Here is an 8,893-nt window from a genome sequence, read left to right as displayed (position 1 = left end):
GTGTGGGTCGGCCTAGTGCCCGCGACAGGAAACGGCGCAAAACGCAACGTGGTCACACCTCAATTTCGCAGTGAAAAATGACCCTTTTTTGGCAAAATGTCTAGCTGTAGTTTTTGAACCCTAGCTCTGCGGGCACCTTGGGAAACCTAGCAAACCTCTACATTTTTAAAAACTAGACACCCAGGGGAATCCAAGATGGGGTGACTTCACTGCCTTCCACCAGGGTCTGTTACGCAGAATCCCATGCAAACCTAAAAAATTGTCAAAAAAAACACATTTTCCCCACGTTTCTGTCGTGGAAAGTTCCGGAATCTGCGTGGATCCACAAATTTCCACCCACCCCGCGTTCCCAAAAGTCTTACAAGAAAAACGGTACCTCACTTGTGTGGGTCGGCCTAGTGCCCGCAACAGGAAACGGCGCAAAACGCATCGTGGTCACACCTCAATTTTGCAGTGAAAAATGACCCTTTTTTGGCAAAATGTCTAGCTGTAGTTTTTGAACCCTAGCTCTGCGGGCACCTTGGGAAACCTAGCAAACCTATACATTTATTAAAACTAGACACCCAGGGGAATCCAAGATGGGGTGACTTCACTGCCACCCACCAGGGTCTGTTACGCAGAATCCCTTGCAAACCTAAAAAATTGTCAAAAAAAACACATTTTCCCCACGTTTCTGTTGTGGAAAGTTCCGGAATCTGCGTGGATCCACAAATTTCCACCCACCCCGCGTTCCCAAAAGTCTTACAAGAAAAACGGTACCTCACTTGTGTGGGTCGGCCTAGTGCCCGCGACAGGAAACGGCGCAAAACACAACGTGGTCACACCTCAATTTCGCAGTGAAAAATGACCCTTTTTTGGCAAAATGTCTAGCTGTAGTCTTTGAACCCTAGCTCTGCGGGCACCTTGGGAAACCTAGCAAACCTCTACATTTTTGAAAACTAGACACGCAGGGGAATCCAGGATGGGGGGATTTGACTGCCTCCCACCAGGGTCTGTTACCCAGAATCCCTTGCAAACCTAAAATATTGTCAAAAAAAACACATTTCCCCCACATTTCTGGAGTGGAAAGTTCCGGAATCTGCGTGGATCCACAAATTTCTACCCACCCCGCGTTCCCCAAAGTCTTACGAGAAAAACGGTACCTCACTTGTGTGGGTTGGCCTAGTGCCCGCGACAGAAAATGTCGCAAAACGTAGTGAGGTAACATCAAGATTGCCTATCTCAAAACCACCTGGTTTTGCAAGGGGGGTCACTTGGGTTTTTGGCCCGGTGCTCGGTGGCCATCTAGGGAAACCTACCAAACCCATACATTTCTGAAAACTAGACACCCGGGGGCTTCCAGGGAGGTATGGCTTGCGTGGATCCCCCAACGTTTCCTTACCCAGAATCCCCTGCAAACCTCAATTTTAGCTGAAAAAAACACTTTTTTCACACATTTTTGTGTGGGAAAGTTGTGGCATCACCGGGCTCACTCAAATTTCCCACCTCCCAGCGTTCCCCTGGGTCTCCTGGTAAAAATGGTGCCTCGCTTGTGTGGGAGGCCAAAGTACCTGTGACAGGCAAGGGCCCAAAACGTAGTGAGGTGACATCAAAATTGCCTATCGCAAAACCACCTGGTTTTGCAAGGGGGGTCACCTGGGTTTTTGGCCCGGTACTCGGCGGCCATCTAGGGAAACCTACCAAACCCATACATTTCTGAAAACTAGACACCCGGGGGCTTCCAGGGAGGTATGGCTTGCGATTCATTCAAATCAATTTAATTTTTAAGTGATTTTTAAATTTAACATATGCATACTTACCTATATTTTTGTCCACAATAGTCTTGTAGTCAACATTCTATAATTAGCACGTTTGTACAAAGGGTACTTTTGCCCTCAATAGTTTTGCTGCAATATTTTTGTCTGATAATATTTGTTACCTTAATATTAAGGCAAAGAAGCGTGGGTCTATTTGTGCACTGGCTAATATCACAGAAGAGGCACTTTTAAGCCGTTTCACCACACTCTGAGAAAGGCAATACATGCTGTGCCCAATCTTTCATGAGGCAAGGGGTTGAGCAGAAGGATTTCGATTGGCAGTGTTCATCTGGTATTCCACCAGAATATTGATTGAGTAATATCGTGGGGACAAAATATCGAAATCCAAAATATCGTGAGCGTAATTATATATCGATATTTAGAAGTTTATTATTCTTAACTTCACATATATGCGCCTTCGCAATATGCATATCTAGATGTTGAGTTAAGCAAAGTAAGTCAACACTTATCTATAGGCACTCACCATCTTGATATTTTGGTTCTCGATATTAGGGGCTCGATAATTTTACCGCGTGATATTTTTGTGCTCGATATTCTGATATACAGACTTTTACCTGCAAGCAATATAAAGGTTATTTATGACACTGTCTGAAACTAATGCACAACATTTATCTGCATAAAAATTGTAGCTACTTCAGAAAATAAAGTAAGGGCAAGAACTATGTTTATATATTTTTGCATAGGAAATTTATCATACTGCAGAATTGTGGATTTCAGTGTGTTTTTATTGCTGTAGCTGTAGGAACAGTGTTTATATTTTTGCTAGCATTGTCTGAAAAGAAAACCGCAGGGCTGCAGCTCATGTTCTTACATGGAATACAGCTGTGAGATCATATTACTTCAGTATTATCAGGTTTACATTGAATACCTTTCATTCCTAAAGGAGATTATACGATTCTACCCCCGGTGTATGAAATCATTCAAAAGCAAGCTGCCAAATTCACTTCTGATTCAATCCACAGCTGTGCTTCTACCTGCTGACCAGGTGTTCCATGTAAATATACTTTGCAATAGCTAAACACGACCGGCCACAGACGGATGAACATATGATAACCATATTGAGAAACATGCTTTTGTTCTCTTTGTTTTTCCTGACACAGGGCCAAGCTCGGATGAAACTAGCCCAAGTATTCGTCCTGTTGAGATTTCTTCAAGTGAAGGTCTATTCACCTGCAAACATGACCGAGTTTCCTGCATGTCTCAGCAAATGTAGGAACCATGCATACGAAGAAAAAATGCTCATGTCAATTAGATACATTATAACCTTAAATAGATGACAAATACGTGGTCAGAGTTGGTCAATGTAAGTTATCTATTGTAATTGTCCATATGTTAACTAGAAATTAAAATATACAAGCTATGTTCCTTTTCCTTCTTATATTCCCGTTCCATTTGAAAGGATAGTTTGTGAGTTTGGAAGTGTATTTTGGTATGTTACGAGCACTCCCCAATGATTAAAACACGTATTTGGGCAGACTACACTTAATTTAGGGGCATATTACCAAGCCCCTATCGCCACCACAGTGTCACTTTTTGTGACGTTGTGGTGGCGATACGGTCAGCGCCTTATTACCAAGGCAGCGTTTAACCACATAACATGGTTAAAAGCCATGTTAAGTGGCTTAACGCTGCCTTGGTTATAGTGCCCCTTTAAAATTAGCATCAAAGGGGCGTGCAGTGGGTGTTGCGGTGGGCGTTCCATTCACTTCGACGCTGCCACCTATTATTAAGAGAGGCGATAATAGGTGGCAACGCCGAACTTAAAGGTGGCGAAAAGAGGAGAAATGCTTCATTTCTCCTCCTTTTTGCTTTTTCCATGTGCGTTGCAGCACTCATAGATAGATCAAAATGCCAAGGTTTGTTTATATACAGGAAGGGACACATTTCTGTACATAAACAAACCTCCCTGCTCGCAGACACCCTTGCACTCTGGTGCAAGGCTGCCTGCATTGCCGTTACATCATGAGACTTAGCGCCATCTCAGGGGAAAGGCCAGGCTGCACCATATCCTTGGTAATATGGTGCAGCCTGGAGCTTCCGAAGTGGTGATGAGAGGCGTTAAGCCTAGGAAGCTAACGCCTCTCACCGCCACTTCCTAGATAATATGCCCAACAGACTTCTTTGCGCCAATGACTATAGCCTGCATTAACCTGACATATCTTTAGTACGTGACAGAGAAAGCTCATGAAACATGAAACACCTGGAAATCAAATTAAACCAACACAGAGAATGACTCTCAGGTCTTTTCTATTATGCGTATTACCTTTCATGCTCTTCAGCTGAAAAAGTGGTATGCAATTTGAATTATAGTTTATAGGATATGAACCACACTCTCTTAAAGAAAAAAAACATTAAAATATATGTTTTTTTCTTTTACTGAAGTACTTTTTTTTTGCTTTTTTTCATCCATATTGCAGAAGTGGATCCAAAACAAAGGCCTTAAATGTTAGTTTCCCTTATGGCACCCAAGCGATTATCCTATGATGGTTGCCAGAGCAAACTCACAGGACATAAATGCATTGGCATGCACACATAACCTATTGTGCAACAATGCTATGGGCAGGCGTCAGTGGTTTGGGACACCGCACTGGTGTTGTTTTTGGACAGCACGGGGTACAGCAGTGGATATCTCTTTTAGAAACCTATTTTCCCACGCACAGCTGTGCATGGTATTGGAGATTGAGTACAAAGATCCCCTTTCTGTTGCAGTGTCTCTAACCGTTCACATCCTGCTGAACACGTGCCATAACTTCTGTACCTCAGGCATGTTCAGCACAACCACCACGTCTGAGCACAACCAACCATTGCCTGAAGCAGAAAGAATTAAGTCAAACGTGAGCGACAAAAAAAGAAGCAAGCGAAAAGAGAAGAATTTGCTTAAATGATCAGCAAAGAAGATAGTTTTTGAAAGTAGATGACATAAACATAGAGGTGTATGGAAAGAGGGGTATTTGAGGAAATGAGATTAATATGAAGAGGTGGAGAGAGGAGCAGAGAAGAATAATGCCACAGGGAGAGGAACGAAATATGAAACAGAGACAGAAGAAACAGGGAACAAAGTGCGGTATAAAAAGAGAGGAAGAGTGAGGAAGAAAAAAACAGAAAGAGAAAAAAAAATAAGGAGAGTCAAAAGAAGTGAGCAGCAAACGTTGATAGGAGACAAAGAGAAGAGAAGAGAATTTCTTGAGTAACACACAGCCAGGATGCCTCCACCCTAAATCGTTCATATTGCCTCCCTTGATTCTTGAATCATTTTAAGAGGCCTACCCCTTGCAGCTGCTAGGCTGCTTCTGGATCCATACACCCTCATAACTCTTGACACATTTCACCTCGAGGCTCGACTTTATCTCCCAAAATATGCATTTTGGTACCTCTTCAGTAATATGTAACACATTAAAGGCTCGCAAAAAAACTTCTGATTCTTCGAAAAGGAAGTGGAAGGGCTACCTAAATAAACTAACCAAATCAGTTGAGGGAATTCTCATACAGTTAAACATTGATCCAAATGAGAGGGAACATTTTTCCAGTGGGCAGGCTAACCTCTGCAATACACACCAGGGCAGACTAGTCTCCCTATGCCAGAGGAGATGGGAGTGCAGAAAATGGTGGAACCTACTGCAAGGCGAAGCTTGCCGTGTTCTTTTGGCCAGTAAAGTAAAAACTGACCTGACACAGAATATTATTGAAGAGGATACTCTCCTTAATAATAAAATGTGGCTTAGGTCGAACATTGGCAATGGAATCCCTTTTCAACGATATTTGGCTGTATATGTTAGGAAGGCATATTCCCTAATGAAGATGCTACTCAAGAATGACTAACTTATCTGGTGTTACTGAAGCTGTCAAGTAAAAATCGAATTTTGAAAAATAGACAGGTAATAGGGCTTCTTTACACTCATCTTGAGGCCTTTTAAAGACCCACCAGTGTATGAAAGCTAGAGACCCGTTTCCCTGCTAAAGTGCGATTTTGATTTCAAAATTGTTTTAGCAATTTAGGGGCATATTATCAAGGACAGCGTTAAAATTATCGCCGGTTTAGCGGCAGAAAACTGCCGCTAAAGGGCAATAATGGGCATGATGATATGCCCTTGAGAATTCCAATAGAAGCCCATGTTCTGGTGTGAACATGGGCTTCTATTGGAATTCTCCAGGGCATATTATCAAGCCCATTATCACCGCTTTAGCAGCAGTTTTCTGACGCTAAACCGGCGATAATTTTAACGCCGTCCTTGATAATATGCCCCTTAATGATTTGATTGAATATCATCATTGACAGTGTCATGTGTTACTCTATGGCCAGTGAGGATTCAGCTGACCCTATATGGTTGGGACATATGTTTGGGATAACAAAAGTATGGCAATAAATGTCATAAAACCCTCTGCACATCTTAATAAATGGGTTTGGCCGTAGCATTTATCAGTGTGTTTCAAAAAGCGAATTTTATTAAAAGTGGGCACAATGGGATTACATCTGTGCAATTAGGTAAAAACACATTGAATGTGCCATCTGACTAGTATGAGAGCTATTTTCCTGTGTGAAATAATTGTAACATGCAATCTATTGGGAAGTAACCAGTGTTTTCTCATGCTAATTTGACATTACTGTGGTAATAAACCATAGTTAAATTTTTACATTGCTTATCTTGTACGAAATGTGGGTATTAGCTGGGGGGTTGAATGATAGAGGTCCACCACAAGTAATAAACACAATCCTTATCAGGGTGAACCAGTAAAGTCATTCAGTTAACCTAAGTTTAGCACCCTGGAAGCTATGTGTTGGACTTGTCCCTTTTTAAAAGGTTATCCCAAAACTTTTTCTTTCTTCCTCCTATTTTTCCAGACCTGTTTTTGTTGTCTTTAGGACTCTGAGCACTTTACCCCTGCTGAACAGTGCTAAAGTGCATATGCTCCCAGTGTAAACTGTTATCATGAATGGTTATCCATGATTGGCTTATTTTATTTACTTGTAGGCTCCTAGTACAGTGCAATGAGTGTGCCAGGGCCTGTAAATAAAATGCTACTAGCGGGCCTGCAGCACTAATTGTGCCACCCACATGAGTAGCCCTGAAAAGGTATCTCAGACCTGCCACTGCAGTGTCAGCGCTCAGTCTTGTACCACCATGTCAACCTGGCAAGTGCACCCACTTGCCAGGCCCTAACCTTCCATTTTCTTACATGTAAGGCATCCATTGGTAGGCTCAAGGTACCCCCATGGGCAGGGTGCAGTGCATGTGAAAGGTAAGACATGTACTGGTGTGTGTGACATGTCCTGATAGTGAAATAGTGCCAATTTAATTTTTCACTATTGAGAGGGTATCTCTCCCTTTTTTTATTTTTTTTTAAAAACATTCTTTTTATTGGCATTTGTAAACAGTAAGACACGCAGGCACAGGCGTTAACGCCATAATCATAGAGACTGACATATCAGGGGCGTCCATTCCCAGTCCTTTCGGTCCTTTAGTCTCGCGGGCCCTCAGGCCACCCGCCTCTACCCTGAGTGGGGCTGCAGGTATGTATCCGGGACCAGCCTCTGGGTATGCCTTACTGGAGCGCGCAGTGATCGCCTCACCGCTTGGGTGCCGTGCAATGTGAGTGAACCCCTGTAAGGGGTGTCGTAGAGGTGATAGGGTTGCAGCCATTAGCTAACCGTTAACCAACTGGGGACAGAGAACCAGGGAAAAAGGGGGTGCACTATGTCGCCTATCAGGGATGCTTGTAGCTGTGCGCTTGAGAGCTGGACCATCGTGTGGGACAAAGTCAGGGTGGTCGCGAATGCAAAGGAGGGAAGGGGTGGCAAGGGAGGCGAGGGAGGCGGGAGCGCCGATCATAGCCTATGAGGGACCCGACGGCGGGATCTGTGGTGTCTGCCTCTGCGAGCCACCGGGTGCTTGGACTGCCTGCGCATCTCCCGGGGTGTGCTCCGGAGTCGTGGGCGTCCCCGGGGGGTCAACCAGTCTTGAACTCGCCACAGCATCTGTTTCCTGCGTGAAAGCGTGCATGAGCATGGCCCAGGGCATGGAGATCGGCATCCCCCGGGCCTCCTCCGTTCAGAGCGTGGTTTCCTCCGCCTTGCACCACTTCTTGACTGCTCCCACTCATGCCGCTAGAGGAGGCCCCCCCGGCGTCTTCCAATGCATAGCAATGCATCGTTTGACTAGGAGCAACACCAGGAAAGCAAACCTCCTCTCCACCTTCTGATGTTTATGTCGCCCATGGATACCCAGTGCACACGCCTCCCATGTGTCCATGTCCCGGAACCCCGTGACCATTTGAAGGGCAGTGTGCCAGTAACTGTAGAGCGTCGGACAATCCCAAAACATGTGCTTGAATGAGGCAGCAGGCTCCAGGCATCTGGGGCAACCGAACTCACCGTTGGGGAAATATTTCTGCAGCCTTTCGGGGGTGAGATACGCCCTGTGCAGCATATGCAACTGGATGTTTTTAAACCGATAATTGCGGGGCACCTTTTTAGTGTATTCCAGGGCCCTGATCCACTCCCTGTCATGTAGAGGCCTTTGGAAGTCATCTTCCCAGCGTTCTCTAAGGGCCGCCAGCGTAGGACTCCGCAGGGTCCGTACCGCTTTGAAGATCCAAGTGACAAGGTGGCGGCCTGGCCCCATCTGTAGTATCGCATGGATGACCGGGTGCGTGGGGGGCTCTGTATCGATCCCACGCCACTGCCTGCGGCAATCTGTGAGAAGTTGCCTATGCCGTAGGAACTGCCCCCCGGGAAGCTCGAAGTCTGCAACCAGTGCATTAAAGGTCTGCAAGCTCTCCCCGGAGAACAGCATCCCTACCTCCGTCACATCGTGATCCATCCACACCTGCAGCATTTGCGCTGTGTAATACGCCCGAACCCTAGGGAGTCCCACCAACGGCAACAGCGGAGAGTAAAGGGCAGCATCCCGACTGAGTCGGTGAACACGCGCCAGGCAGGCGCGCGCTGTCATGACCTGGAGGGGCCGGGATAGCGGCGGCGCTGCACCCGGCAGCAGCATGCGATGGACAGCGGGGGTTTGAATCCGCCCCATCTCGGTGATCAGCTCCTCCTGTGCCCGGCCCGCCGTCCAGCGCGA

This window comes from Triturus cristatus, chromosome 5_2 (assembly GCF_964204655.1).
Source record: "Triturus cristatus chromosome 5_2, aTriCri1.1, whole genome shotgun sequence".
NCBI classification, from domain to species: Eukaryota; Metazoa; Chordata; class Amphibia; order Caudata; family Salamandridae; genus Triturus; species Triturus cristatus.
Note: the sequence above shows the minus strand (reverse complement) of the source record.